This window comes from Puma concolor, chromosome F2 (genome assembly GCF_028749965.1).
Source record: "Puma concolor isolate L17-30 chromosome F2, mPumCon1.1.hap2, whole genome shotgun sequence".
NCBI classification, from domain to species: Eukaryota; Metazoa; Chordata; class Mammalia; order Carnivora; family Felidae; genus Puma; species Puma concolor.
In genome coordinates, this window is record NC_141684.1 from 46,749,904 (window position 1) to 46,761,488 (window position 11,585).

At 36.9% G+C, this 11,585-nt stretch overlaps 1 long non-coding RNA gene across 1 annotated transcript; it reads right to left on the reverse strand.

The window, feature by feature from the left end:
- Positions 1-4,202: 4,202 nt before the first annotated feature.
- On the reverse strand, positions 4,203-8,738 carry LOC147572003 (uncharacterized). Its single transcript, XR_015246754.1, has 3 exons — positions 8,270-8,738; positions 7,077-7,181; positions 4,203-5,839 (listed from the first exon to the last, which is right to left on the reverse strand). It is a non-coding gene; the product is annotated as an uncharacterized LOC147572003 (long non-coding RNA).
- Between the last annotated feature and the right edge of the window lie 2,847 nt (positions 8,739-11,585).

The window sequence follows — 11,585 nt, forward strand, 5'->3', positions numbered from 1 at the left end:
CTTACACCACACTACAGGCTTTTTCTGCAATGCTTGCTTCCTTCCCTCCTTTTCAAAGTTGTGTGTCCTTCCTCACAACACTTCTCATTTCCAATTCTGAGGAAAAGCATTTATACAAATACACTGACAGACACTTGCTTACTCACGATGGGTTATTTCCACTGTCCTCTTTTGAGTATTCCCAAAACTGAGGGGAAAAGGCTGCTTCCGATCAGCCTTTTCTAGTGTTACATATCCTTTCCTCTCCCTCTAATCTGAAGGAACACCACAAACATATATATAGCACTGAAAGTCATTCTTTTCTTTCTTCAACTATGTTTCTCCTTTCTCTTTCCCATTTTCTATTCTGGCACTGGAGAAGCACTGGAAAGCACATCCTTACAGACATGCTCTTTTTTTTAGGGACCCTATTTTTTAAAACAATTAATTGCAAAAATACATGGTGTAAAATTCTTAAGCATTCTCAAGTGTATAGTACCTTTACTATATTTACATTGTAACAGATCTCTAGAGGTCTTCTCTCCCGAAGCTGACACCCTATATATCCATTGAATAACTCCTCATTTTACTCTCCTTCCAACCCAGTCCCTGGCAACTACCCTCCTACTTTGTTTCCATAATTTTGAGCATCCTAGACATCTCATATCTGTGACTGGCTTATTTCACTTAGTGTGGTGTCCTCAAGGTTCATCCATGTTGTGGCATGTAATAGAATTTCCTAATTTCTAAAGGCTGAATAGTATTTGATTATTTATATTTACTACATTTTCTTTATTCATCTATCACTGGACATTTGGCTCCTTCCACCTCTTGGCTATTGTGAATAATGCTGCAATGAACATGGGTGTATAAATATTTTTTTGGGATCCTGCTTTAAGTTCTTTTAGATATATACCCACAGGTGGGATTGCTGGATCATATGGCAATTCTAACATTTAGTTTTTTGAGAACCTTCCCTACTAGGTTCTACATATTTGCCAAAACTTGTTATTTTCTATTTTTTTTATATAGTGGTCATCCTAATGTGTCATTGGGATTCTGTTTTCCATTTCTGTAATGATTAGTAAGTATGCACTATTTTTTTAATTTAAAATGTTTTGGTTTTATAATTGAGAACATACTATGTGCTAGGTACTGTGTTAAGTGCTTTGTATGCAATAGCTTATTACTTTTAACAACCATCCTGTGGCCTAGTGGTATTATCCTTACTTTGTGTTTGAAGAAACTGAGAATCAGAGTTTGAGTAGTTTTCCTAAGGACAGAGAACTGCTACACGGTGAAATCAGAATTCAAAACCAGTTTTGATACCAAAGCTCACATTTCTAACAGTTGAGTTATCTCCCTGCTTTTTGCTTCAGCCATTAATTCGCTAAGCCAATTTTTGGTGATGTATACAGTTCTATACAAAGGAAAGGGAGAGTAATATTTGTTAAGTGCCTGGCTTGTGCCAGACATTGCTAAATGCTCACAGATACGTAGGTGTGAGTGTGTTTTGGAGTGGGGTGAAAGAGGGAAGTCCTTGCATTTTACACACACAAGCTTTTATTCCATTTACATGGTTGGCATTGCAAGTCACAGAGTGCAGTGGAAACAAAGTTGAGTTTGTTTTCTTAGCATAGTCTTTGTAAATTTGAAGGTCATTTTTGCTGATACATATACTCTTAAGAAATATGCAGGAATTCCAGATAAATTCCAATTCCAATTAAGGAGTTGACTGTATCTCATAGAGAGGGTACACAAGCAATAAACTACTGGAAAGAAGAGTCTTAGCTAGGATAAAAGGAAACAAAAATAAATGAGTACGTAAACTAGGAACTACCAGTTAGTTTATTCTCTTGAGCACTTGCTCTGCTGCACCAGCTCTATTTTCCCCATGTAGAGTGCCTACAACTGCTTCCATATTGTCTCCCCTGTTCTACTTCACCTCATGGTAGAAACAAAAACAGTGGGTCAAGAGGTATTTTAGTTTTGCTAACACAGTGACAAATTCAGAACTGATGGGACATTTAAGATGACCCTAAACCCAGGAAAATTGAGTCACGTGAATACATGACTCTTGACTGCCTATGGTAACCTCCTAATACTGACATCTTTAGCCCAAACTTCATTTGGTCATGAAAAGCATGAAGAAAATGGGAAGCTAAAATCATTTCATCTGTGCCTTACATTTAAAAAGCATATTAACCTCTTATCTGGATTGAAATAGTTTGGGATATATTACTGCAATATTTCAAATTCGTAATACCAATTATAAACAAAAACATCTTTAGGTAAGAGTATAAATCTCCCAATAAACTTACAAAAGAGGTGATAAAAATGGCTGCTGGTATTTATAATATTCGTCAAGTGCTGCTAATGTTATAGAAACCAATAAGCTAGCTAGTTTTTGTAGTTAAATATGATATTGCCACAGCCTTACCCCTAAAACGCAGGGACAGTGTAAGTGCGGTAATGGATTTTGTGTCACAGCCTTCAGTGTAAATCATGAGCCAGACACAGCACGCCATATTATCTCAACTTTTGTAACTTTTATAGATTTAGAATTGCTGAATTGAAATGAAACTACCAAGTAAAATTAAATGCTGTTCATAGATATCCTATACCACTGTTGGGAATCACAGCCATCTGTGAAAATTATACCCAGATTTATTGCTCCAACCCATTGCATTTGTGCTCTTTAGCAATGTTCTTTCACTCTTTTTGCTTTCTTTTCCTCTTATTTGTGATTTATTATCTCCTTCTTTCATCTCTATTAACAGTTCAACATCTCTTAATTATACCTGAATGAGGCTTCATTATATGCTCTTCTGAAGAAAAAATGGCTTATGACAGTAAATGAGAAAACAATTCAAGAAAACAAATGAAAGCCATAACTTTGCTATGTTATTAGTACTTTATTTCATATTGCTTAGTCTTAGTTCTTAATTTTTATGTATTATTCACCGGGAAGTTTGAATAGTTAGGCTTGCAAAGCACCCCATAACACAGTCGCAGGTTCTGTTAATTATTTTGGTGTTGAGATATAAAAGTTAAGTCTACAATGTAATGTATATTTCACAATTTCTCAGAGTCCATGGCTTTCACATGAATATTTTTAATGAGGCAGTTCAATAAAATTTTTATAAATGAATTTTAGTTAACAAAAAATTGTCCCTGTGAAATAGAATTGCTCTATTGGTATTTCTTTATTTATTTATTAAAAAAAAATTTTTTTTAACATTTATTCATTTTTGAGAGACAGAGTGAGACAGAGCATGAGCAGGGGAAGGGAGAGAGAGAGGGAGACACAGATTCTGAAGCAGGACTCAGGTTCTGAGCTGTCAGCAAAGAGCCCAACATGGAGCTCGAACCCATGAACTATGAGATCATGACCTGAGCTGAAGTCAGACACTTAACCCGCTGAGACACCCAGGTGCCCTGGTATTTCTTAGTTTATAAATGAGAAAACAGTAGCTTAGTAAGGTTAATGGAGATACCCAAGTCATATGGGTCATAAGTAACTACATGTAATTTGGATGTATAAATATGGATGTCATATTCAAAAATCTGTGTTTGACCCAACATATCATACTACTAATGCTATCTTATATTATGTTATTTTCACTTAAATATTTTGTCATGTAAGTATTTCTATCATTTATATGGCTATTATTTTTTATTATTTATATAATTCCCCACCAAGTTGATCGATATTTTCTCTGGTTTGTTTTTGCTCTTGCAAATAAAGATATAGTTGACATTGTCACACATATGCTTTCATTTCTGTTAAATTTTATCTTTAGAATAAATTCCTAGCTATATCCATGTTGAGTAAAGAACGGTGTCTTCAAAAGTTGTCTATGCTTCTCATAGGTTATTTTATTTAAAAATTTTAACAAGAAATAGGGCGCCTGGGTGACTCAGTCAGTTAAGCATCTGACCTCAGCTCAGGTCATGATCTCATGGTTTGTGGGTTCGAGGCCTGCATAGGGTTCTGTGCTGACAGCTCAGAGCCTGGAGCCTACTTTAGATTCTGTGTCCGTCTCTCTCTGCCCCTACCCTGTTGATGGCCTGTCTCTCTTTGCTTCTCAAAAGCAAATAACGTTAAAAAAAATAAATAATAAAAAAATTTAAAAAGAAACTACATAAATAATGCGTTATACTAGTTAAAAAATTATCAAGAAATGTAGTAAGACATTTCCAGATAGTGTATATGTTGCTCATTCTGATTGGCCTTGGTCTTTCAGACTGTGTTTTCCTTACATTCATTAATACTATAATGGAGAGCCTGGCATAGAACCAGTAGCAGAAGGAATGATGAGAGTTGAAAGATGTCTTCCACCAGAAGATTCATCATGGCTACCATGCTCTACCAACGTAATGAATGGATGATATTTGAGTTCATTGGTTTATATTTCCAGGATTTCACAATGAATATATTCACAATGAATATAGTAATGCTTGCTATATTAAGATCCTTTCTTAAGAACCTTTTATAACATAGTTTCTCATGGATTATTATTTATCTCTTATCAACTCAGCCTTTAAGTTTTCTACTCTAGAAAACCCTACCCAGAAAATCTCTTTAAAATAATCTCATTTCTCCTGATTATGAACACTCATCAGCTTACTCATCCTCATGACAGTGATTCATTCCTTTATCCAACAGATGATTGCCAAGTTCTCTAGATACTGAGAACAGAGCAGTGTCTAAGAGACAGATTAAGATCTTTGTTTCCACAGAGCTTACAGTATTGTTGGAGAAAGCAGATAATACAAAGCAAATAGTCATTTTCGGTTTAATCAGTACTATGAGGTTATATGTAAGATAGGGATATTGGACAAAGATAGTCATGTGGTGGGTTGGGGATAGATGGCTTCTATCTTAGAGTGCTAATGAAAGACTTCTCAAAGCCTTTGAACTAAGACCTGAAAGATGAGGGATAAGGGGGCCAGGAAACAATAAATGCAAATGCCCAGGAGAAACAAAGGTTTGTCCTGTAAAATAGAAAGAAAGCCAGAGGGACTGGAGTGTAGTCGATGTGGCAGGAGATGAGCTTGAAGAAATTCTCAGGGCTGATCATATTGGGCACTGTGGGTCATGCTAAGGAATTTGGATTTTTACTTTGTAAGGAGAACCTCCCTTTGGAGGTTATCGAATAGGAGAATGGAATGATGTGCTAAAAGATCATCTGGCTGCTGTATGTCTTGTCCCAGGTCAATCACTTACCCATCTGGCGATGACATCTAGTATCTAGCACATAGGAAACACTGAACAACTAAGTGCAAATTATCCGTTTTATGTTCAATATCTTCTCCAATATAATCTCTCTTTTTTGACTATCCCTTTTTTCCTGTTTCCCTGACTACAGGGAAATTTCCAATTCATGACAACTCAGCGAAAGCATTACTTACTCTTCCTGGGAGCCTTCCTATCTTTAGAATCTACATCTTGTTTACCCCTGCTCAGTCTTTGGCCCAGGGTCTTAGTTCCCTCATAGAATAAGACGCTTTAAGATGCTGTTCTCCCTCGGGACTCGGCAAGACATAGGCCCTTGCATTCCTTATTTTATAGCTGGGCGGAGAGCTGAATATTCTCCAGTAAATGTATATAGAAAATGAGTGGGACAAGTGAGGAATTCTTGACAATAACAGTTTCTGTAAGATGTACATTGGATTCACTTACTTTGGAGAGAAGAGCAGGGACCAGTGTGAATCATTCCACAGGGATCATGCTTAAACCAAAGGGAAGGTGCCCTTCCTTTGGGCCCACATAAAGGAGCCTGAAAACTGGGTGTGAAGAATGAGAGGCTTTGGCTGCCATCAGTTAGATGCTCTGCAAACATAGCAATTGGCATTTCTATTGTAAATATTCAGGGCAAGAAAAAGAAAGAAATTCAGATGGCACACATAATGAGGTACTTTTTTTTTTTTTTTTTTTTTTTTCTGATTACTCCAGAAAAATCAAAGGCCACACAGGAACCAGATAGTAGAACTGGAAATCCCCTTGTATTTCTCATTTTGTTTAGTTGCTTATTACGAGTAAGGAAAAGGATGAGAAAAGAGCAGATAGGACTAAGCGCTGCCACTGAGGTTTTGTGCAACCACTAAATAACACAACCGAGAGAAAATGAAAAAGGGAGCCAAATCCTGTCTTTCACTGGATGGAAGCAGAACTCAGCCATTAATAGCAAGGGGAGGCATGGTGAGGTGGAAAAGCCGTAGGGACTGGAGTCAGAAGATGTGAGTCCCAAGCTCTGCTGTTCACTGATATGACCTTGGATAAATCCGTTAGGTCACATTGATGAGCTGGTTTACTCAACTCATAATGGTACTATCATTAGCAACAATTTCGCGGGTTTGTTAAATGAAACAAGATTAGCAAAACGGATTTGTTATTATCATTTCAATAAAAATAGCTGAGACCCAGAGGGTGGTGGGAACTGCTCCGTCTTTACTACACCCCATCCCAAACTAGAAACATTTTCCCCAAATCTCCTTCCAGCACACCTATACTGTAATCTCTCCTCTCTTTACAATTACTTTGTTGAGCAGTTTTCTGATGGCCCATCATGATGCTAGCCAGCTGTAGGGCTAAGGTGGCCAACCAAGGGATCTGATTTTAAGTACACTAGGTGAGCGGGTGTGTATTAGCATTGATTTTTCACAGCCTGTTTTGCTGTGTTCATCAGTTGGCTCTTCTCCCTTTGGATTCATGCACTCAGCACATTTCCACATTTGTACTTTGCTTTGCAATTATCCCTGACAAACAACTATTTGCAGTATGTGATGTTACTAAACAGTTTTCATGCAAACCCTGCTTTCCCACATCCCGGAAAAGATTGACTCTTTTTTAGAGTCTATTTAAAATGGGCCGCATTTATGCACTGACTGGTGAAAAAGACAAACATGACCAAACAGAATCTCTAGTTTAGCATTTGAAATCCCTGAAATAGGTTGATGGTAAAAGCAAGACCAAGAGGTGGTCAAAACGCTTGGCTGTTGTTCATTAGTGACATTAAACATAAGCAGTGATTGATTTCCCTTAGCTGAGCTTTGAAAACACAAATAACTTACAGCACATTTGATTTTCTTACCTGGATGCTGTAATGACTGATTGAGTTCAGTTCACTGACACAAGCCATGGCCACTGTAATAGGAATTAGTCCCTGAACATGGCTTTGGACCTTATTACCAAATGTCTGGGGGCAGGGAGGGAATAAGAAAAGAAAGTTATTAGTGAAAAGAAAACCCAATATTGGGAATCTAGTTTATTTTTAGCACTAACCTCAGGATACAGAAATTTGGAATGAAATGGACTCAATACTAATTAAGAGACTGATGATCCCTATGGTTTGCGTCGAGAAGTATCAATGAACTGTAAGTCAGTCAATTAACATGTAAAAGATAAATAATACCTATATCACACATATTTGCAAAAATGTCTCTAGGTTGAGTTCCCCTCAACTACCTAACACTGAATTATAAGTTCATACTAGGCCAACACTACTCTCATGTGAAGCCTCCCAATATTTTTCTTCCTTCTTTTTTTCTTGATTTCATAGGAAATTAGAATATCTATTTATAAAAATGTGGCAGTTTGGGAATCAGATCTAGGGGTATATAATCTGGAGTTTTTCCAAAGGTGGAAATAAAAGGTTAGAAAAGAAAAATAGCTAAACAAGACTGTATATTAGGATATTGTGGACACAATCAATTCCTCACACAAGTCTTATCAACCAATCGCCTCATATGAATTTGTTATAAATGCAGTCTTAGTCTTTGGGCAGGAAAGTACATAATTTAACTCAGGCCCTTTGAAAACCATGCAGGTCACCAATACAGTAATGTAAACATGGCTGGAAAAATTCCCATTTCAACTCTGGTGACTACCTTGGCTGTAAGCAGATTTGATGAGGAAATCCTATGCCTGTTTTTGTGGGTCCATTCTAAGTTTCCACAGGGAAACAGAACCACCCCTCCTGATGCTGCCTGGTATGCATAATGTGGTCCTTAGTGGATAATTGTGACATTAATGCGTGTCTCATCCTGATCTGGAGTTAGTGCAACAACAACAATAGAAGAAAGTGAACCTTTATTCCTGTGCCACACTTTGTGGTAAGACATGCATGTATTAGCTCATTTAATTCTCACAGTGCTCCCATGTTATTATTTTCCTCATTTTTTTCCAACAACCAATCTAGCGCAGAGAGGTGCAAATTGCCCATATTTTCCTCTTATGAAAAAATTCTCAATGGAAGCAAGGAGCAGTGGATCATTTCAAACTTACCACAGCAACAGCTTCGGGAAAGAAGGCATATGTAAGATGACATTGTAAGCCACATTGGTCAGCAAATAAACGACGGTCACAACGGGCATGGATACAGAAACGGACACTGGTAGAGTCCAAAGAAGAAAAACAAAAGGACATTTTACTGTTTGAACATTTGAAAAGAACCCAAGAATATAAGCATTGCATCCAAATGGAAGATTCTCCTGTGGGCAAACGTGATGACTCTCCTCACAGTTTAGAGCACTTTCTCCAAGACATCTTTTCTCTCACTTTCTCTCACTTTCTCTTTAATCCATTAAGAAACCGTCATCCTGATGAGCACTGGGTGTTGTATGGAAACCAATTTGACAATAAATTTCATATATTGAAAAAAAAAAAAACAAAACTGAGAACAAACTGAGGGTTGATGGGGGGTGGGAGGGCCGGGAGGTTGGGTGATGGGTATTGAGGATGGCACCTGTTGGGATGAGCACTGGGTGTTATATAGAAACCAATTTGACAATAAATTTCATATTAAAAATATAAAAAGAAATAAAGTTATATAATGTAAAAAAAAAAAAAAGAAACTGTCATCCTGAAATAAATAAACTGGTATGATCTGTTTTGAAAAAGTCAATTATATTCACTTTCCTACAAGCATATTTATAGCTTCCCATCAGAGAAAATATCTTCCCTTAAACTTTTGCTAGGTGACAAAAGAAGATATGCTGAGGCATTAACAGTGTGGAAGAAAGATTTTGTCCCCCTCAGTCTAAACCCAGTGTCATGCCTGTGAATATGCTGCATAGGTGGCAAAAGGAAATTAAGGTTACAGATGGAATTAAGGGTGCCAGTCAGACTTGAAGAGATCACCTTGTATCATTTGGAAGAGGGGCAGGAGAGGCTGAAATTTACAGAGAGGTTCTCCTTGTCCTTGTTGGCTTTGAACATGGAAGTGGACCATGAGCCAAGAAGTGTAGGCAGCCCTTAGAAGCTGGGAACAACTCTCAGAAGACAATGGCATAAAATGGGGACCTCAGACTTACAACTGCAAGGAACAGAATTCTGGCAATAACCTATATGAGCCAGGAAATGGATTCATTCCTAGAGTCTAAAAAGGAATGCAGCTTTGCCTACACCTAGATTTTAGCCTTGTGAGCTCTGTATCAGGGGTCTTACACACAAACATAATAAAATACACACATATATACCTACGTGAATAAAATAATAAAGTTCACTCTCTGCTATAGTGTGCTATGTCCAATGCAGTGCTACATATATGAGCGCGGTCATATCCTTTAAAAAGTATGTTGAGGGGCGCCTGAGTGGCTCAGTCAGTTGAGCCTCCAACCTTGATTTTGGCTCAGGTCATGATCTCAGGGCTGTGAGATCAAGCCCCGCATCAGGCTCCATGCTTTGTACATTTTGGATAATTCTTTGGTTTTCGTTTTCTGCTTTTATACCGAGGCTGATCTCTTTAAAGGCAAGAATGCTTCTTTTTCATTTTTTTTTTCCTCTCTAAGCATTCAAATATATGCTTGTTGCAAAATAATTTTGTGAAGGTTTTGACTTACTTTGAGGTATTGGAGCTTCTTTGGATGGCGCTAATATGCATGGCTTACAAGTACATTAGTAGTAAATAAAACAAATGCTATTACCAGAAGGTTTTTAAAAAGTAGGTACTTTACAAAAATAGCAAGCTCATAAGAACAGGTATGTTCAGGGGCGCCTGGGTGGCTCAGTCGGTTGAGCGTCCGACTTCGGCTCAGGTCATGATCTCGCGGACCGTGAGTTCGAGCCCCGCGTGGGGCTCTGGGCTGATGGCTCAGAGCCTGGAGCCTGCTTCCGGTTCTGTGTCTCCCTCTCTCTCTGCCCCTCCCCCGTTCATGCTCTGTCTCAAAAATAAATAAACGTTAAAAAAAAAAAAAAAAAAAAAGAAAAGGTATGTTCATCACACAATGATGTGAATGTTGACTTCAGACCTGTAAGTAGCAATTCTTAATGTTCATTGAATTTTTGGTACTGGCAGGTCCTTAGGAATTTCACCTGAGAGCCACTCGTTTAATGGCTCTGAAAATTGCAAGCTGGTATATTTCAGTACTTTTCTCAAGTGGCTCTGTGCTGCTAGAGTTACATTGGAATCTAAGTTTCCTGACTTGATATTAGAGTACCTTTTCCATAGTCTGTTAGAGCATTTAAAAAATTTTCCTACATATCTAAGATTTTGAAGACTTGCACTCAAGATGGGATGTGGCTCCTCAAGGACAGGGATGTGCCTATTGATCTTTGATTAGCTAAAGCTTAGCACTATGCCTGGGCCAGAGTCAGCATTTGTCAAATGAGAGGTTTCATGAGTGTCTTCCCTGGGTAACCTTGGGAAATCACTTCGTCTTCCCAATTCTCACTTCCTGATCCATAAAATGGGAACAAAACTCACCTTATTTATTCCTAGGTTGCTTTAAAATATATATTTATGTTTGCTTATTAAGAAAATTATTATAGTTTTTCAAAATGGTAAATTTATTATGGCATACATATAATTACCATTTTGAAAAATACATACTTATATACATAGGAAAAAATATATACATTATTTTATTTGATATATTAATAAGTTAATATTTTAAAGATTTATATGTATCAATTATTCATATATTTATATACCTGGATATAGCTAAATACAAACATATAAAAGTGCATTGTTAAATCTTTTACTGCAAATTTTTATATGAATGAACAAAAGGATAAAGGATTACAATCAGAACTTGGGTCTTTTTTTTCTTTTCTGTAAAATGACTAAGTTATTTTATGCCTGAAATAGTAAAAATTCCTTTTGATCCCACACAACTGTTAGTGCTTTTTGACATTCTCTCAAATCATGTTGTCAAAGATTCCTTACTTTAAAAAAATTATTTCTAAAAATATTGTTTCTAATAACCATTGTTGTTTGTTGCTGTGTATTTTGACAATGTTGCCTGTGAATATTTCCTATTCTTAAGTATTTATGACTTATATTTGATCTTCTTAACAATATTTTTGATTTTGCCTATCCCAAATTCAGACCCTGTAGTCAAAATTAAAAAAAGAAAAACAAAACTATTAAGATGTCTTTTGTGAATAAACAATATTTGGATTTCCTAAAATGGCCATCAGGTAACACAGGTTGGCTTTGATGATTAAATGAGACAATTATGCTGAAAAGCTATCGAGAACTGAAAAGCTAGATAAATTTACTTTTCTCAGGGCTGGAACATTTCATAGTGGCTACATGTGAAACTGCATAAAGTAACTTGGAGCCTCCTCAACAGTCTAGCTTAGTCTCTGAGAACTATAT